At 42.8% G+C, this 21,665-nt stretch overlaps 1 protein-coding gene across 4 annotated transcripts in view; it reads right to left on the bottom strand.

Annotated features, from left to right (window-relative positions):
• Positions 1 to 21,665, bottom strand: part of GLIS3 (GLIS family zinc finger 3) — a 449,362-nt gene that overhangs the window by 239,766 nt on the left and 187,931 nt on the right. The gene's annotated exons all lie outside the window — the stretch shown is intronic.

The following is a 21,665-nucleotide window of genomic DNA, read 5'->3' on the forward strand; positions in this document are numbered from 1 at the left end:
AAGGTCTAGTTTCCACTAGATCTCTTACTTGCCATGTGGCCTTGGCTGTGCCATGTATCCCCTCCGAGCCTGTTTCACACTCCCACCGAATGGGGTGCCGACAGCCCCACTGCTTGCCCCCCAACACTGCTGTGAACACTAATTTGGGTGGCGGGTGCTAAGGACGCCATGCACACAGTAGGTCCCATGTGCTTGATACCAATCTCGTTGTTGTTCCGCTGACTAAGCACTTGAAATAAACTCATTTATATCCCTCGCATCCTTATCTCACCACACTAATATACTGATGATTAAAAAAAAAAACAAGTTCCATTTCTGCAAAAAACGACACACAAAGAAAAATACTATTTCTGAGCCGACACCATCCTAGGTCTGTTGAGAGATGTGATTTGTACATTTTGACAATATTCCCAGGAGCAAAATGTGTGAGACGGTCGTTTCTAACTTCTACCTTTTACTTCTTTTTTATTCCCCACTTAGTGTAATTCTAACTCTTACAAAACATGTAACACAATGGATAACTGGGACAGTGTGGCACAGACTTTTAGAAGTATGCAACAGATTATAGTAGAAAGAGGGGAGACGTACTTGACCTATTGATGCAGGAAAGCATAATATTATTGAAAACCAAATCCTACCAGACAAATGGTTTACCCTAGGAATGAACAATGGTTAAACATCTGGAAATCTAGTCATGTAATTCAGTACATTAACAGAGTCAGAAATTCAACCAGATGACTGTCTCAATACAGGTTAGAAAAGCTCTTGGTAAGATTCAACCTCAATTCATGATTTAAAGAAAAAAAGACGAAGAATTCTAAAAATGGCATTGTATCAGAAGCATATTCACTGAAATCAGAAGCAAGGCAGGCATACTTGCTTATCATTACCTCACCACTAAGAACTCAACCACGTATCGAAGGTCTTGAATAAGGCGCCTACCCAAGAAAACAAAGGAGGTACGAATATTAGAAAGGAATACCCAGTAAATTAGGAAAATCACCTAAAAAGAATTATTAAGGCAAATAAGGCAACAGGTTGGGTCAGCCACAGGGTGATCATAGAAAAAAATACCTTTTCTACTCACAACTAACCAATTAGAAAAACTATTCACAATGTTTGTGTGTGTGTGTGTGTGTGTCCAATATCCAGTAATAAACCTACTGATAGAAGAGAAACAAAAATGTAAAGAAAGCCACAGTACATAAAGGAAGACATAAACAGGTAAAATGCAAACCAAATGGTGAGACTCAATATCACTCTGTGAAATGAATGCGATTCCTATCAAAATCAAAAGATTTTCTTACAGAACTTATCAACTGAGTCTGCAGCCCATCAAAACTAAAAAAAAAAAAAAGAAAAAAATCGGTAAGATCAACAAAATTTTGAAAAAGACTAATAATGAGAGGAAACATCTTGTCCAGATGTCAAAACATATTTTAAAGCTATAAGACATTTCTTATAAACTCTGAAATGTAGAGACTCAATAACTAACAGGCTACTGAGAGAGAAAACCAAATAAAAGAAAAAGGCAAAAATCAGAATGCAGTTTATGCTAACGGTAGCATATTATCTCAGTCGGAAAAGAACAGACTTTATTTAATGATGCCAAATCAACTGACATTTATTGAAGAAAAAATAGATTTGTACCTTGTAGGATACATGGAAATAAATGCTACAGAAAATAGAGACAAAACTGAGGAGAAAAATTAAACAAGTATTAGAAGACCACACCAGAGAATTCTTTTAATATTAGGATAAAGCAGGCCTTCTTAAATAAGATAAAAATCCACAAATAGAAGTGACTGAAGGATGTGACTGTAAAAACTGTAAAGCTTTTATTCAACAAAGCACAGAGGTATTACTTACATAAAATTTATACATTAGTTCAAGGTTTTCCTTGACTGTCACTACTGCACCACTAATTTTTATTTCAGAAAATATATCTGTTGGATTTATAATAAGGCTTTCGCAAGATTCGCATCCATTTGGCTAATGCCTTTCCTATCAGTCCTCAATTCCAGACCCTTTGCTCAGAGAAGATGGATAAAAATTAACCAGTGTCAGAAAGGAAACTACTCAACTCTTACTTCGTTTCCATTTTCTCATATAGGGAAACGGGCTTGAAACTGTGAAACTGAAGACTAATTTGGAAGGAAAAAAAATAGCAGGAGACCATGTGGCCATGTTAACTGGGTCCCAGTGTCCCAGGGCAGATGGGTCCTAACCCCCCAGGGAGTCACATCTACAAATGTGACTGGTGGGGCACCACCGTCCATGGTCTGGGAGCAGAGCAGAGACAGCTGAAGATGAAAAGTTGTACTGGTCTGGGGCACCTGGGTGGTGCCGCTGGTTGAGCATCCAACTTCCTCGGGCCATGATCTCACGATGCGATTTGGGAGATCAAGCCCCGTGTCAGCCCCGTCTCAAGCCCTGTGCCGTCAGCACAGGGACTGTTTGGGATTCTCTCCCTCTTGCTCCCTCTGTCCCACCCCCGCTCATGCCCTCTCTCTTTCTCTCTCTCAAAATAAACAAATAAACATAAAAAAAAAAAAAAAAAAAAAAAACACCTGGTACTATTCCTAGGAATTTGCAAACCAGTGCCTCTCAGGGACAGGGCACCTACCTCTGGCCCCTTCTCAGGGTTTCTCCAACTCAGAGCGGTCCCTCCACAGGGTCCAGCTGGGCGAGCAACACAGCCCAGACAGAAAATGAAACATCGGGAGACACTGAACAAAGGATGAGTCAAGGGCAAGTGGAATGGCTTCTTTTTTAAGCGGTACAATATTTGTTTCATTTCCACACGCTACATAAAGCCCTTCACTTTTCATTTTATTGCTTTTGAATCTTTTCGTACCAATACCATGCAACAGCCAAAGTGAGAAATTTTCTGTCGTTTTTCAAAATTTAATATCAAATTTGTTTGTTTTGTACAAATTCCCAACTCCTCTGCCTTAATGTATTAAGTAACACAAATGTCATGTTCTACCAATTAGTAAACAGGCTTACTAAAATAGAAAGCTCTCTGTATTAACCTTATACATTTCCTGCAGGCCAGAAAAAAATAAGTAGCAGAATCCAAATGCTTCTAAATCCACAAGTCAGTGTGATGCTAATTAACTGAACTGAGAAGCATGGAATATTCCAGGTGAAGAGTTCTGTTTAAGATGCTAGATTGGCTACACTGTGTGTATAGATGGCACTCATAAAAATTGAACGGTTAGAGCATGCTGTATATTTTTAGCTCCGAAATGGGATCATGCAGTTCTAGATTCAATTAGAAAGGGCACAGAAAATACAGACGAAGAGACTGGACTTTTAATTTTTTTTTTTTTTAGAGAGAGAAAGCATGAGCAGGGAGAGAGAGAAAGCAGAGGGGGAGAGGAGAGAGGGAGGGAGGGATGGGGGACACAGAGAGAGAGAAAGAGAGAAGGGGGGGAGAGAGAGAGAGAGAGAGAGAGAGAGAGAGAGAGAGAATCTTAAGTAGGCTCTATAACCAGCATGGAGCCCGACCTGGGGCTCAATCCCACAACCCTGTGATCTTGACCTGAGCCAATATTAAGAGTTGGACACTCAACTGACTGAGCCACCCAGGCGCTCCTGGACTTTTTAATGTAAAGTTAAAATAAGTATAGGAAGACAGATTTGTGGTACATTTAGAAATGCGAGACTTCCTGGTGATTAAGTACCACATATAACTCTACCTCCTTCCATAATCTCATTAAAGTGACCCAAAGAATAGGAAAAAAAAAAAAAAACCCAGAAAAAAGTTAAATCCTTTAAGGCAATTAGAAGGGGTAACTTTCATACACCAGAAATTCAAGGCATTTCTATTTAATAAAAGAGCAAACAGCACTGGTCCGGAGGGAAGGCTGGCCATATACGCAACTCCCTGGTGCAGTAGTCCAATAGGCTCCAGCAGGAACTCATTAACACCCATAACTGTGGGGGCAGTTGGGAACCTATCTGACCCCCCACCAGGGTTTCTAGAAGCATCCAGGTAGGGAGGACCCCTGGGTGGGAAACCCTCTGGAGTGAGTGCTCCCCGTCTACCCTCGAATGCGGATGTCTCCACCATTTGCAGAGCAAGGCATCGTCCCAGCCACCTCTGGGTTGTCAAACAAGAATGAAAAAGAAACTTGCTGGCGCAAAGCTGAAGCTCCTCACCACCAATGCTACCTACAGCTCTCCCCCTGCTACTCCAGGCTGCTCGGTTTCTGACCAGGTAGTATAAAAATACCAAAACTATGCCCTCCTTCCTTGTTTAATATGAAATTTATTGTCAAATTGGTTTCCATACAACACCCAGTGCTCATCCCAACAGGTGCCCTCCTCAATGCCCATCACCCACTCTCCCCTCCTGCCCACCCCCATCAACCCTCAGTTTATTCTCAGTTTTTAAGAGCCTCTTATGGTTTGGCTCCCTCTCTCTCTAACTTTTTTTTTTTTCCTTCCCCTCCCCCATGATCTTCTGTTAAGTTTCTCAGGATCCACGTAAGAGTGAAAGCATATGGTATCTGTCTTTCTCCGTATGACTTATTTCACTTAGCATAACACTCTCCAGTTCCATTCACATTGCTACAAAAGGCCATATTTCATTCTTTCTCATTGCCAAGTAGTATTCCATTGTGTATATAAACCACATCTTCTTTATCCATTCATCAGTTGATGGACATTTAGGCTCTTTCCATAATTTGGCTATTGTTGAAACTGCTGCTATAAACATTGGGGTACAAGTGCCCCTATGCATCAGCACTCCTGTATCCCTTGGATAAATTCCTAGCAGTGCTATTGCTAATAATGAAGCAACAGAAAGACAAATAAACTGATCCCACTCACAACGGCACCAAAAATCATAAAATACCTAGGAATAAACCTAACCAAAGATGTAAAAGATCTGTATGCTGAAAACTATAGAAAGCTTATGAAGGAAACTGAAGAAGACACCAAGAAATGGAAAAACATTCCATGCTCATGGATTGGAAGAATAAATATTGTTAAAATGTCAATACTGCCCAAAGCAATCTACACATTCAATGCAATCCCAATCAAAATTGCACCAGCATTCTTCTCGAAATTAGAACAAGCAATCCTAAAATTCATATGGAACCACAAAAGACCCCAAATAGCCGAAGTAATTTTGAAGAAGAAGACCAAAGCAGGAGGCCTCACAATCCCAGACTTTAGCCTCTACTACAAAGCTGTAATCATCAAGACAGCATGGTATTGGCACAAAAACAGACACATAGGCCAATGGTATAGAATAGAGACTCCAGACTTGGACCCACGAAAGTATGGCCAACTCATCTTTGACAAAGCAGGAAAGAATATCCAATGGAAAAAGTTTCTTTAACAAATGGTGCTGGGAGAACCGGACAGCAACATGCAGAAGAATGAAACTAGGCCACTTTCATTCTTTCATTCACAAAAATAAACTCAAAATGGATAAAGCTCCTGAATGTGAGACAGGAAAACATCAAAACAAACAAACAAACAAACAAACAAACAAAAAACCCTAGAGGAGAAAGCAGGAAAAAACCTCTCTGACCTCAGCCACGGCAATTTCTTACTTGACACATCTCCAAAGGTAAAGGAATTAAAAGCAAAAATGAACTATTGGGACCTCGTCAAGATAAAAAGCTTCTGCACAGCAAAGGAAATAATCAACAAAACTAAAAGGCAGCCCACAGAATGGGAAAAGATATTTGCAAATGACATATCAGACAAAGGGCTAGTATCCAAAACCTATAAAGAACTCACCAAACTCCACACCCGAAAAACAAATAATCCAGTGAAGAAATGGGCAGAAAACATGAATAGACACTTCTCTAAAGAAGACATCCAGATGGCCACCAGGCACATGAAAAGATGCTCAACGTCACTCCTCATCAGGGAAATACAAATCAAAACCACACTCAGATATCACCTCACGCCAATCAGAGTGGCCAAAATAACAAGTCAGGAGACTATAGACGCTGGCGAGGATGTGGAGAAACGGGAACCCTCTTGCGCTGTTGGTGGGAATGCAAACTGGTGCAGCCACTCTGGAAAACAGTGTGGAGGTTCCTCAAAAAATTAAAAATAGACCTACCCTATGACCCAGCAATAGCACTTCCTTCTTTCAACTGAGCCGCAGACAGCCCAGCTTACTGGGTACCAGCTTACTGACTGTGAACTCCAAATCTACCCTTTGTTGCTCTGCTGGACATTGCTATAAATTTCTCCTTTGCCAAGTGGTGTAATATTATGCTTTGCCAATAGAAAAAGCTAGACGGTCATAGCAGAAGAAGGGACTTCTCTTCCCACTTCTGATGCTTTGACTGGTTAATAATATTTTACATTAAATTTTCTCTATTCAAATTACTGGTGCGGTTTTTCTGCTGCCCGAACCCTGCCTGATGCACTGTCTCGGCACTATTCTACGCTGATACAAAGCAGCTCCTTTACAGGACTGAACAAGGAGAGAAAGAGCACAGAACAAAGGAAAAGATGGTTTGTTAAAAAAAAAAATGCTAAAAAAAAATGCTATATAAACTTGTTGCCAAAAGAAGGAAATAGCCATGAAGGATCGGAGGAAAAGCATTCCTGTGAAATAGTTTTACTTCAAGAACCACGAGAATATTTCTGAGAATTTCCGACATGTCTTTGCAACAAGATTCAGGTAGGCACTGCGTGTTTGAAACTGCAGAGCAAATCCTCATGGAGAGAAAACTGCTAGGAACGGCCCAGGGTTGGAAACCAAACTTGCCCAACTTTTAAGCCCCAAGTAAGACAGGGAAGAGCAAACTGCATTCTGGGAGAGAACACACATTAATAATGTCTCGTTTCAAGGAGAAAAACAACAACAACAACAACATAAGCATCAAAGCAAGAAAAGAACCACAGTACCAGCAAAGACTGATCCCAGACTTTTCCTCTACGATATCACTAACTGGAAATAAAATGAGGCAACAACCAATGAACTTTGAAAGAAAAAGATTATGATATAATCCCTCGAGATCCCGTAAAGTCATCTCTATTGAGTAAAGATAACAGGAAAACTCCTCAGAAAGCATTATGCTACATATTCTTCCTGAAAGACTTCTCAAAATACCACCAGCTGGTAAAGAAAGGACTCGAAATGAAGAACTCAAAAATGGAGAAGTATTAGCACGAAAGGGCTGGTGGTAAGCATGAGTGCAGAAACTAAACATTCCGATTGAAATTCAATGTCATTTATAAGATTATAGAAATATAAAGCAAATTCTTAAAACTGTTTCTGAATTACCAATGCAACATGTAGGGGGGCGCCTGGGTGGCTCAGTCAGTTAGGTTAAGCATCAGACTCTTGATTTTGGCTCAGGTCATGACCTCATGGTTTCTGAGATCGAGTCCCTGCATTAGCAGCACAGAGCCTGTTTGGGATTCTCTCTCCCTCTCTCTCTCTTGCCACTCCCCCACTGGCATGCATTCTCTCTCTCTCTCCCCCTCTCTCTCAAGATAAATAAATAAACTAAAAAATGTAAAATGTAATAAAAACAGTCATTTTCAAATTGTCATTTTCAAATTATCATAATGACTGAATTCTAAACTTCCAGTTGCAGGGAAGTTGTTCAAAGGATGTTATATTTCTTACATTATGTAAGTGGAGAGAATCGAGAGAGTATTTCATTCATGATTTTGATGACTGGAGAAAAAATTCTACACTATTTAATTATAAAATTAATCTTAAGCTAAAAACAGGATTTTTCAACTTCCAAATCACAAAAGAAAAAAAAGGGCAGACAAACAAATACATACTAAAAAAAAAAAAAAAAATGACTAAACTGATATCCAAAAACTGTTCAGTGTTTTTCTGAATGGTGAATTTAGCCTTTGTCCTCCTTTAGATTTTTCTGTACCTTCTAATTTGTTTACAATGACCAAGTCTAATCTTCATAATCAGAAACAAGAGAGTAAATATTGGGAGAAAACCCTGGGCCTCCAAGGGCAAGAATTTCAGAAGAGACACTCCCTTCTGTCATTGATGTCAGTCAGTCCAGTCCACATGCTACAACAGCCGCCAGGAGACAAGAGGAGTCTGACCAGCCACACGGACAAGCCGTGAGAGAGAGTTCCGTCGGGGGCGTGTTTTCTTTCTTGACTACAGGGTTTTGGGGGGTTTTGCTGTGTGTGTGTGTGTGTGTGTGTGTGTGTGTGTGTGTGTGTGCGCGCGAGCAATATGTCCATTCGATTTCTCTCCTCAATGCAGATTTGACCAGTAAATCAGGTCTGATCACTGATTAATAAAGAATATCAGAATAATGGATTTTAGAACCCCTAGATAATCCAACCTCCCGGTCTCACTCATAGAGAACTAAGGCCCAGAAAAATAAATGACTTGTTCAGGTCCAGCCAACAGAGTTAGTTCCAATAAATGTATGGGATTAGCAGAAATACCATAAAACTCAAAGTTTTATGAAGCCTGGAGGGCCTCGGATAAGGCTCAATAAAAATGCCTTGTTGAATATGTAGGAACTTGCTGAGCAGAGTAGATTTCTCAGATACCGGCCAGCTCTACAACTTTACGGTTGAGGAATTAATTGGCGACCTTGTCTTCCAGATATTGAGACTTGCAGGTTGCTCCTTTGGGTCTCCTTACTGCCTCTGGACCTAAAACCATTGGAGGGGCGGCCCGGCTGGTAGCTAAGCTTCTGGAACAGCTCCTCAGCCCTCTAAACCCCAGGCTCATAAACCTTCCAGCTGCTATCCCCAGGAGGGAGCAGGATTAGAGATAAGATATTTACATATAAAAATCATTAATAGGTTTAAATGTGCATGGCCTACAAGCACACCAAAGGCCCCAGTCCCTGTGTGTGTCACAGTCCACAGTGGCTTTCACAGACACTTACTGTCTGAAAAACCTAAAGTTTCTTCTTAACCTACCTGTCAAACACTGAGCTATTTTTTTCCACCGAACATCAAAAGGTTTGTTTTTTTTTCCCCCCACTGCAGGCCTACTTCAGATTGAGGCAGAAAGTACCTTGAAATGAAAGTGTGTGCGGAGGGGTGCTTTTTGGTCTACGGTGCATACTTACAGGGAAATTAAGCCATTAAATTTACTCCAGGGCCTTTTACAGCTGTTTTGCTGTTTTGCCAAAGCTCTTTTATGAAAGATTTGGGAATCGTTCTAAAATACCACGGCGGATTTTAAAGACAAACCAACCCCAAGGACACTATGCGTCTTCCAGCATGCAGTGTAACACTCAAAGTTCCCATCGGGGAAGTGAAGCCTGTGGATGACAGGAGAGAAACTCTGGGCATGCCCTAGCCACGTGTGACGTCCCTGTCAAAGCGAGACAGGGACCCAGGGAACATGGTTCCAGGGCACTCAAGCAGCCATTTCACCCACTGTCCAGTTGGTCCGATTTGCATTTGCGTGTAACCAAGATACTCAAGCGATGCTGTCTGATTCAAAACATTAGGCACGTGCACACACACGCACACACTCCATACTGTATTGTGTATATACATATGGTTTACGTATTGGATCTCAATTCTGTCCTCACTATCTCTGCTGGAGTTGAGATTTCATAGCTGAGATTCCTTTAGAGAAAAGTGCTTCAGATACTTTAGTTAGCTAACCCACTCATTATAAGAAGGTTCTAGACAGATCCATTCTGCGCCAAATTCCTCTCCCTTGAGTATAACAATTTAATGGATAATGACTCAGGATCAGTTCAGATTTCCTCCGGGGAAGGATAATGAACAAACTGAAAAATAAGGACAATTTCTTGGGAAATTCTGTTTGTTTCTGGGATCTCTCCGATACAGGTGACTATGTCCCCAGACACAAATGTGGTGTCTCTAAACCCTCTGGGGCCAAAAGCGACCCCAGAGGAGGTGGTGGTCCCTTTGTGCGTGTGTGTGCGTGTACTCACCCACTCGGGCGAGAGAGTAGAGTGGAGTTTTTACTCTGCCCCAAATATTCAGATTCTTGTACCCCAAGTAATCAGCACTCAAATATTTAAACAATGAAGTAATCAACTAATTAATCTGGTGCCAGTGAGTCTCCAATTATTTACTAGGAAGCTTTTTACAGTTCCTTTATGAGCCAGCCAGAGCAGCCCTGCTAAGAGAGAAAAGAGCTTTGCAACATGGCAGCAAGGTTAACCAGCCCCCCCCCCCCCCCGGTCTTTTATGCATCTATACTTTACTACTGAGAGATACATACAGGTACACTCACAGGAAACAGCTATCTTTGTCATCATTTTTTCCTTTCACCACCGGGATCTTTTTTCTTCCCCTAAAACTGGCTTGTGATACTTTGACCAATATTATGCAAAGAGATCTGTAAGGCCTTTCAATTTCAAAGCATGCTAATACACCAAAAGCTCCCACTCAGGAATTAGCAATTGTCACAAAGCATTGCTTGAATTTAAATCAGGAGACAATGCATCACAGGAAGGCATGGGCTTCAAAAGCCTATGGGTACATTTCAAAGGGACAACGTGATGGGAAATATTCACGGCAGAGATCTGCTAGGTAACCGCGGGGCCAATGTGAATAAGGAAATAAAGTCCTAAGTACTCATCTTTCATCAAATTCTTGTAGTTCTTCTTTCTTCAAGGTATAGAAGAACCCTGTAAACAATCCAGAAATGATCTGAGGGAAATGCAAGTAGGATCGGTTCACTGTCCCGACACCAAACCATACCAGCGTTGCCACACAGCGTGCTGGGGTTGAATTAGAATAAGGGTCTGAAATGCGCTATTCCTAATTTATCCGTGGCCTTGAAGTCTCTACCAATATGCACTTCTGGTCTTGGACCTCAGATTTTGACTCTTAAAAGGAGTACATGGATATCTGTAAAGTGTTAAGCAACGGAGTACTAGGGAAAACCTTAAGAGACAGCTGCCAATACGGTTACCTTTAAGAAGCTCTTACTGCTTCCTGTGGATCTGCTCCTGGGACTGCCAGGATGGATCAAGTTCAGTGTTCCCTTTGCCATCCTCCTTGGAACCCAGAATTCCTGATTTGGCATTTTTACTCTTTGGAAAACCTACTAAGGTGGTGTTATACCTTATAATTTCTTAACAGATCTTTTTAAAAGTCAGTCGTCCTAGGGGGCGCCTGGGTGGCTCCGTCGGTTAAGCATCTGACTGTTAACTTTGGCTCAGGCTGTGATCTCACGGTTCATGAGATCGAGTTCCGCGTCAGGCTCTGCACTGAGAACACTGAGCTTGTTTGAGATTCTCTCTCTCCCTCTCTCTCTGTCCCCTCCCTGCTTGTGTGTGTTCTCTCTCTCTCTCTCTCTCTCTCTCTCTCTCTCTCTCTCTCTCAAAATATATAAACATTTTTAAAAAAACTCATCCTGAGAGTTTTATAAAAACCATACAAACTCATCCATCACAAAGCAAGATAGAATACAATATCAAGAAACAGACCTGAAACGGACCAGCAACAAATGGGTAGCATTTCCCCGCCTTGGTAACACCCTTTTAGGCAGAGAATGAAGCCAACAGCTCTTGCAACATAAAAGATAGAGCTCAACATATACTCTCCTGCTGGATCATCCAGTCATCTCAGATGCTAGAGAAGGCCAGGCAAAGCTAGGCAGGGATGCCTTCTCTAATCATGGAAATAGTCCCCTCATCCTCTACTTCCAGTTCTGAGCCTCTCTCAGGGCTTCTTTATTCTACGGGCTGTTTCCAAGCTACACAGCTTCTCTGTTAGAGTTCACCTCAATGATATTTAGGCTTGACCATTTTCTGAACGTAGGCTCACGCACAACTCCAATCCCTCAAAGATGGACCGCTCAGTGCTATTCACGACCACTGCACGGTTTGGGCTATTATGAAAAGGGTCAAGCCATGAAGTCGTTAGTTGATCACTGCACAAGGACCAATATACAATGTTCCCACATGGAGAGCGGGTAGAGTTTCAGGGAGGGTCCATTCTTCCTGGACAGTGGAGTCAGAATGTCTTCAATCCATCAACGATGTTTGGGCAATAGTGGGTTAATTTTCAGGGAACAGAAAGAGTTTTCTATAAAACTTACAGGGACATTTTAAATAGCCACTACTGAGCTATCGAGATTTAGTTCCTATGTATGAAATACATTCGGTGTAAATAAAACATGACATTTTTTTCTCTTTACAATTTACTGAGAAGTCTAGCCAAGCATGAACTTTTTTTATGACATCCTGCTTATTACAGAGATTTCTACACATTACAGAGAACTGGCTTTCGAGACAGGACTGTACCTTCTTGTTGTGGTATCACTGTGCAGATGCTGTGATTATTTCGTTTCTCTCTTCTATAAAAGTAGAGTGGATTCAACAAGAGAACCCGGTGGGGCACCTGGGTGGCTCATTCGGTTGAGCATCCAACTTCGGCTCAGGTCATGATCTCGCAGTTTTTGAGTTCGAGCCCCGCATCAGGCTCTGGGCTGTCCAGCTTGGAGCCTGGAGCCTGGAGCCTGCTTCGGATCCTGTGTCCTTCTCTCTGCCCTTTCCCTACTTGTTCTCTCTCTCTCTCAAAAATAAATAAACATTAAAAAAAATCATTTTACAAAGAGAACCTGGTGATATACATGAGCAGCCTAACAAAGCTACAGGCATCATTTTATAGCTCACATATAGCCCCAAATAGAACTGAAAGCCCAAATTAGTAGTAAAATAACTCTTAAATAAAAGCATATGCTTTAGCCACAGAGCATGGTGTATGTAGTCATAATCCATTTTTGCTTGGGTTTATTGCTTTGTTTTTTCAAATATTGGCCCCTGAAGTAAGTGCTTTTCTCTCTCTTTTTTAAATGGCTGCCAATCTCAAATTGGAAACCAGCTTTATAACTCTGTAGCCACTACATCCCTGCTCTACACCTGTTCCTCTAATACCTACCACCTGACTTCTATAGTACAGTAGAGACAGAGATACATTCGTCCGCAACAATTTACAAGAATGATCACTACAGTCGGGCTTGCATGAGAGCACTGATGGGTAACATTCATCTACATACAGGATGCTTAAAGCAGTGGCTCTCAAATCTCACGTACTCCCACATCACCTGGGGCTATGTTACACCTTCCGATCGTCGGGTCTCACACCTCCCAAGCTTCAGATTCGGAAGATCTTGGATGGGGCTCAGAATTTTGAGTAAGCACTCCCGTCACTCTGAAACATCCACGAGTTACCATACTTTGGGACTCACTTGTAAAAGGAGCCCGCCTCTCCATTCCCAGGCTTAAAGAGCTGATCCATAGACCCTTGTGGTATGACAAGGGCAGAACTGGCTGGGAGATACAATACATAGCCACAAAGCAGAAACTCAGGATGGTCCCCCCAGCCCTGACCAGGACTTACCAGGTACAGGGTAACATAACGCAGTGGTGGACAGTGTAAGTCATGGTCAGGCTGCCTGGGTTCAAATCCTCCCTAGTTAAGGACTTAACTTCTCTCTACTTCAGTTTCTTAGTCTCTGATGTGGGAATAATAATGAGCATCTACCTTAAAGAATTAACGGGGAGTTCCAATAAATGAAAACATGCACAGTGTACAGAGCAGCACCTGGCACCCAGGAAGTGTTTAGTGATGGGTCTGTACGTATCTGATGTGTTTTACAGAAACCCCTGCTTACGATGCAGAACACAAAATAGTTACTGAAAAAGTAACTCACAGAATCCCATTATACAAACTGGGCGCCAAAGTATGGGTGTCCAGTTTTCTTCACTGAACTTTGTACAAGGAGTGTGCTACAATCCTCTCTGCCCACTCTCTAGCATTTCTTTGTCTCTACCTCCCCTCTAGCTGGCTATCTCCTCCTTCCTTCTCAACCCAGGGGGTTAGGGTCTGCTTGACAATATACTGTCAAGCTATACCCAGGCTGGGGACGGTCAACGTTGTGAACCAGGAAGTCTCCAGAGAAGCAGGATCATTTCCAAGTGGGTCCCCAAACCACGCTTTGATTTGAGGTTGGAACAGTGCCCCACCTAAGCCATGATGTGGTATCCTCATCACCTGGGCTTTGTCACAGAAATTCTAGGAATTTAGTTATCTTTTCTGAACACTTCCTTTCTTATTAGCCCTTTGTGGCTCATATGCCTCCGAAAACACTCAAGTTCTCCTCCTCATAGTACTTTCTAGATATTGCCAAACCCCACCATCTTGGGAGACTCAGCCACATCCCTGTTCTCCGTCTCTTCAGTTGTCAATCTCTAAACTCTTTCCGTCCGTTGTCAGATTTGGAGATTCTACCCAACTAATTACATCCTCTTGTGACTCTATATTTTATAAAGTGATCCCTTATTACAACAAAGATTTATTTTGTTTTCCCTATTACAACCATTTGGAAATGCCACGAAGAGCCATGTTTGGGGCCCTATCCCTGTTCCAAGATCTCTTCTTAGATGGCATTTGTTTAAATCATCAACACAGGACCCAGTTATATGTCAGTCACCTGGTCCTAGCCACCTATGTCACCTACAGAACAACCATGATCTCGCTAAATGGGATTTTGCTTCCATTTGGTCCATCAGGCATTTTCACCAAACCACAGAATCTACCGCTAACGCCGGTCTAAGAAGGATCGTCGACTGCAAACTTCTGGACTTTCCATATACAGAAACTTAAGTTCTTATTTAAGAGACTTGCTTACAGTCATACAGTCAGGGGGCAGCTTCCAGTGTCCTGGCTGTTCCAGCAATTTTTCTGCCTATGCATTGCCCAGTGAAGATATAAAAGACATATTCGTCAACAAATGTAGTCGACACATGATGAGGATGTGTCTTTTACCTAAAAACATAATTGGACTTTCTTCTCATGTTGTTAAACTTTCTTCCTCATCATCACTTATACTACCTGCCGGGTACCCCACAGTACAACCAATCTCCCATTCTTGAACATTTCTGGTTTCTACGAAATTTAAAAAAAAAAATTGTCAGCAACTTTGAAAATTAATACCCTCATAGTTAAATCTCTATGCAGAACCGTGAAAAATTCCTAAGGATAAATTCCTAGAGGTAGAACTGCTAAGACAAAAAGTATGCACGGTCTGGAGCCTTCCAGCAGCTGCCGACAAACTGAGAACTGTATTTACAAGAGACACTAACATACTGGAAGGTGTCCAGAGGATGACAACCGAAATGTCTATTCAACACGTCCTCCAGGCAGGCTGAAGGGGTTGGGTGCACCTAGAATTCTTAGGGAGGGAGCCTGATTCCCTCCAAAGGGAAAGGACTTTTGTTTTCTTGTCTGCTTCTATGTTTCTCATTTAACGCTGATTCAACAATATCAGAGGAAACCTTGGGGGAAAGTGGGTTCCTGTGCCAGTTGTTAAGCTCCTACCTCTCAGCTTCTGTGCTGTGCTTTGTGATGCTGGGGCTGGGGACCTGCAGCCACACCCCGCCTTTGCCGGGCTGGTCTGGGGGCCCCCCCATTGGCCTCCACCTACAGGAGTGCCAGAGGAAAACCCCAAGAGGGAGAAAGGCTGGCTCCTTCCACATTCCTCTGTCCCCTCCAGCATCTCCCCAGGAACAGTCCCCCATCTTGGCAGCCGCAAGTGATTACACTTTGAAGTGTTTCCAGGGCTCTTGGGACCAGCCTCATGAGCGCACTTTCCTCCTCAGAGACCTGGTTCCCAGCTCTTCCCTGAGACCCTTTCCTGAGCTCCTCAGTTCTCATCACTCTGACTTCTTCTCCTTGCCCCCATCTCCAGGGGTGACAGCTGCTTCGTCCTCCTCTGTACCTTTTCATTCCCCTAATACCCAGTTAACAATTCTATAGGATGGATTCTCTCTGTTAAAATGACTGGTGGGATTCCGGTGTCTTTAGTGGACCATGGCTGATACAGTTTCCCTATCGCTGGGGCTGGTAAATTCAGAAGCATTTCCCTCACATCTAGAATATAGTAAAGGAAATTCCTGAACGGAGAGAAAGCTAAACCAGGTCAGCCATCTTAAAAGTATTTTTGTCAATGAAATCCTTTTCACAAATACAGCCTTGGGCCAAACTCAATATATATAAAAGCACAGGTGCTTTGGCTAAATTGTGAGCCTGCAGCATCCTGCCCCTTACCTGCCTGGCCCCACCCCCTGCCTGCAGCTTCTCCAGAGCCCTGCCCCCACCTTCCCCGCCCACATCCTTCTGTGAAACTCTTGGGTTCAGTGGAACCCTGTCTGGCAACCACTCATCTATACAACTTGAGTTCTCTTCCAAATCTTATGACTCTATAACTAGGTAATTCTTCTTGCACGGTCCCAGGGCTCTCTGGACATCTGCGTGGCCCCAGGAATAGCTCAAGCAAAACACAAGATCTCAGCCACGCACATAACTGTCCCATCCACAGCCCCATTTTCCGACCACAAAAGGAAACCCAGAGGAATCACTGTGTCACTGCCATCCCTACCGTTAAGAATACGTCAGCGTCTTTCATTACAACGGTCCTTCTTTCAGAGGTTTCTAACATGATTTTAAAAATCTGCTCCAGCTTGAAGTTTGGCATGAGAGTTCTTGGCTCCTCTTTCTTTCAGTGAAGCCACTAAAAGTGTGTTTAGCTACTTCAGAGCCAGAGAGAGCCTTGACAGTCCTGAGTAAGAGAAATCTCAAGTTGGAAATGCCTCCTTCCCACCCCCCAAATCCATTAAGCTTCCTTTTCTTAAAAAAAAAACAAAAAAAACAAAACAATGTCCAGGCTATTCGCTGAACATGTAGCTTTTCTTTTTCAATTGTTAAACTGAACCAGGTCTTGGTGATACTCAAACTCTTCAAACATGAAAGAGTTTAATGCAAACAAGATATTTCACATTAGAGGTGGTTTTCCTGTATCCATCTTCCATGATAGCTAGGTTTTCCACTTATGTCTTTATCTTCTTTGATCCCCCGAAAATGGGGTCATATTGCTTTTGAAGCAAATCCCAAATATTTTGCATAGGTGATATTTATGACGTGCAGATACTTTTTTCTTTGTGCCTTCTCAACGACTGACAACAAAGGGGGTAAGTGAGAAGTGTCAGAATTGTTCCCTCTTCACAGAAGAAAAGATGGAAGTCCAGAGAACTTGACTTGTTTAAAATCCTGGTCAAAGCCTGACTAGGAAGTAGATGGCCTCGATGCCCACCCTGTGCTTGCTCTGAAAGGCAGGCTGCTTTCGCAAACTCCTGAAGCACATGCAGAGCAGGGCGAGGCCAGCGAGAAAGGGAGGCCACCCGATCCAGAACCGTCTGCAGACCTGGAGGGCCTCGTTCCACTGATGGGGTTTCTCTCTCCAGGAAAGTTCCTCTGTTCCTCTGCTTTGGGGACACAGTTCAGGTCACAACCTGGAAAATACCTTCATCCCCAAGCCTGACCTCAGTGCCGGGAAGAGCCTGGGCTCTGGAGAAACCCGGAGAAGCCAGGACTGAAATCCTAGCTCGACCACTCTGAACCAGGGTCAGAAGAGGTTCCTCCTCTGATACACACACAAAACAAAAACAAAAACCAAACAAAAAAAAATCCAACCCACTACCTCAAAAGGTTTCTGCGATCATGAAAAAAAAAATCCAACACACAAGAGAAATTCAATAAACCGTAGCTACTGATAAGCAAATATAAACATTGCCCCCCAACACACACGCAAAAAAAAAAAAAAAAAAAAAGGAAAGAAGAGAAGAAAAAAAGAGAAAGGTAGGTATTTGACAGATATCTGTTGATAAAAGAGGAGATACTATGAGTACTGTCCTTCCTAAAAGATGAAAAATACGCACAATCATTTAAGACTACAAACAAGGATCCATCTGGAAAATACTGTTGTAAAAGTGTGTAGGAATCTGTCAGCTGGTGAGACCCAGTGACTCTGGGCTCGCTGGGCCACTCCGCAACCTGGCTTTGCGATTCAGCCAGTGACTGCGTGCTGTGAGTCCCAAACCCTCCTATCCTTTCTTCCAATTCCAAGATGCCTCACCTGTTCGTTTACCCATTTATTTTTCCAATATTCTTGCATTCTTGAGCATCTCCCAAGCATTGTGTTAGGCACTGGGGATACAGAAGAAAGTAAACCAAGGCTCAGTCTAGGATAAGCTGTGAGGCATTCATCTCAAATATACAATTTAAGGGGCCTCGAAAAACAGTAATCAAAGTAAGTAACATTTTGGCGCAACACCTTCAATAATCAACATCAATGCAAAAGAGCCCACGATAAACAAAATATCAAAATTTTAGGTAACGACAATATCATGAACAGGTTGTGCTGATCCATACTGGAGCTGGGGCAAAAGGAAAAATCAGGGGGCGCCTGGGTGGCTCAGGCGGTTGAGCATCTGACTTTGGCTCAGGTCATGACCTCATGGTTTGTGAGTTCGAGCCCCACGTCGGGCTCTGTGCTGACGGCTCAGAGCCTGGAGCCTGCTTGGGATCCTGTGCCTCCCTCTCTCTCTGCACCTCCCCCACTCATGCTCTATCTCTCTCTGTCTCTCAAAAATAAATAAACATTTGAAAAAAAAAGGAAAAATCAGGAATACCGATTCTGTTCTGTTTTAAGACTACGAACAAGGATCCATCTGGAAAGTTTTGATATTTTGTCCAACATGGATTTCTTGGTATTAATATTGATTGCTTCAAATATTACAATAAAATATTCTTTATTTGGATGAATGGGCTTTTGGCATCCCCTTAGATTTCTGACTCTAATCTTGGCCCTAAATAAGACGCATCTTACAGTCAGCTGAAACCTGAAATCCCACTGAGTCACCAACAGAAGCAATCTAAAGGCATCGAGGATGTATTATGGATGTCAAGGCTGAGAAAGATCAAGTGGGGAGGCCCGCGGCACAAGGCTGCTCAGCAGTGACACCCAACGCCAGGCCGTCTGTTGGATCTTCTTTGCCATTCACGGCCCCTGTACACACGCAGGTCCACAAACCAACCAGAGTCCCACAGCCAGGCTCTGTGGAGCATTTTTCCAGCCTTGGCTGGCTGGCATTCGGTCATGACGCCAGAGTCTGCTCCAAGACTGAGTGACCGAGCCCGCCACGGTTCCCGTAGCTGCGCCTAGGTTATACAATGAGCTTCATGTTCAATCCAAGTCCAAACGCTCAAATCCCAACACAGTACCAAGGATCGCCACGCTACGCAGGAACATGACTGCCAGACTCAACTGGTATAAACGTGACCTGCTTGATTTCTTCTCCAAATATTCTAAGGCATCCAGTTCCTCTCTCCCAGGCTTCTCCAGGCAGGGCTTTGCCCCTTCTGCCCTAACCACATTCAACTCTTTCTACTCTGTGGCACATTCCTGCTATAAGCAAGTACACCTCTGGGGACAGAGGCTGTCGGCTTCACCGTATCAGACTACATTCCCTGGCATCCCTTGCACCTGCATTTGGCCATGCGCCTCCTTTGTAGCCGACGAAGTAGGAACAGTAGGGACTGTTTTCAGACCTCCCATATGCAATCCTCTTTTCCTTCGCTCCTCATCTGGCTAAACGGAGAGAGCACTGTAGGCTTCCAGGGTAAAGGAGCCAAGGCGGGTAGAGCATGGGTCCCTGGATGAGTGTACGAAAAGCGCCCAACTAGATGGAAATAAACTCTCATTGGAAACTCAAAAGTGAGCCCGTTGAGATTTGGGGGTCTCTCATAGCAACTAGCTTATCCTAACATACTTCCCCAACTAGACTGCAAACTTTTCACTGGCTGGCTCTGTATCTGACGCACCTCTGTATTCTCAACAGTGAGCATACCCAGTAGGTGTGCAATACAATCCTGTGGCAATTAGCCACCTGTATTTCCTTCTTGAAGCTATTGTAAAAAAAGTGCCTCCGCCACCATTACTGGCAGAATGACTAACGACGAATTGCTCTCTGTCTCTTTATACTGAAAATGAAGGCACAATATTCCTAGGAACCCCTGTTAATTATGATCACTAAATAGAATGGTTCATGCTTCTTAAATGCCCCTTCATAATCAGCTAATAATCTAAATATAAACAAACATACAATGGCAGAGGATGGAGTCAGACTGGGAGCCCCAGACACGTACTTGAGTTTTCCTCTGGAAAGATCTTTAATGCACTATAGTGTCTTAGGATATGTTTGTGCTCTGTGCATATCACAGCTGACATCTTGTCAAAACCAAGGGAAATAATTGCATCCCCGGGTAAGAGTATCATGCAGGCAGCAATTTAAATGTGGCACGGCTTATCAGCACCGATTTACTAACATCTTACTGTATATAACCACGCGTGGTAGGAGAAAACTTACACATCCTTACCAAGATTTAGGCATGAAAACAAAATCTGTTATGCCTCCAATTCAAAAGAAGAAAGAACAAAGGAAAAGGGCATGAAATAAGCTGTGTGTCTTCCTCTTAGGAACAAACTTTTAAAGAAATCTAAATCCTGGTCTGCTCACCTTCGTTTGAGTTGGGTGGACAAGACATAAGCCAGTCTGCTCAGGTCTTGAGGGAGAAGAAAAACAACCCATCTGATGAGCTTATTAAGCCAAACACCTCAGCAAGCCACAGGCATGCTACTCATTTATTACACAAAACCAAAATCTTCTGACAGTCCATAATTATGTGCTGAGAACTCTAATGAATAACTCTGCATCAGAAGGATTCACCAAACTTTGATCAGTGTCCCGAGAGACAGCGGGTCAAGATGAACCTTGAAATCTGATTTACATCACCCGTCCCCTTCTAGCATTCTAAAACCACGGGGGTTTTTGTTGTTGTTGTTGTTGTTGTTGTTGTTTTTAGCTCTCCATTCTTCACCTGGGTATATTTTGAAAACATAATTTTGTCAAACATCCTAGAGCAATTATAAAAAAACGTTAGTAGTCGCCTGTGAAACAGACTTAAGGCAGAGTTTATATAACTTCCCATATGTAATTCTCCATACCTTTTTGATCCTAGGGCCATGATCATAAAAAAAGTCACATTTTAGGGCTCAATGCTATATTAGATTAGAGGGGTAACCAGCTATAATTTTGTATCCGATCCTCTGCAAGTGACCAAGGTTTTGGTTTGAAGTAGTGATGTGTTTCAAATGAGCAGTCCACACACCCTTTTCTCTATTCCCTTTGGTTTTAAGACATATGAAGCAGGAAACAGAAATCTGATTTAACTGAAGCTAAATAATCCAGAAAAGGAAAAGAGCACATGCTGAGGGTTTTCATCAACAATTTGGTGCAGATGACAGGGGTGTATGTGTGGTGGAGGGGGGCGGTGCATGCTAAATGAAAACACAACTGCCTTATGGACTTTCTTAGTAGGGTTAGAGAAGGAATGGTAAAACACACACACACACACACACACACACACACACACACACACACAGGCCACCACCCCTAATTGCTGCATTTAAGGCAGACATCACTAATCAATACCACACTCTTTCCAACTGAGCCTATCAGTCTATCATCCCTACCCTCAGCCCTCTCGGTACCTGCTACCAGACCTGTGGAACTGAAATACTAAGTGAAATCCAGTTTCCAGCTCTGAATCTGTCCAATTACTAATCGATGTTTGAAATGGAGAAGACATTAGGGTTGCTCAGAGCCCCCTCCGTTTACAGGTAAAGAAAATGAGCAATGGAGATGTTAATTGACTTTTCAAAGGGCACACAGCCAAGCCACAGGGATTTTTTCCAGTGAAATCTCTAGACTGCTAACATCTTGTTTCTTGGGATGATTTATATCATTGAAGACACGTACAAGTTTTCAGAGTAAAGGGATTTG

Source organism: Herpailurus yagouaroundi, unplaced genomic scaffold (assembly GCF_014898765.1).
Source record: "Herpailurus yagouaroundi ecotype Mexico unplaced genomic scaffold, PumYag 199, whole genome shotgun sequence".
NCBI classification, from domain to species: Eukaryota; Metazoa; Chordata; class Mammalia; order Carnivora; family Felidae; genus Herpailurus; species Herpailurus yagouaroundi.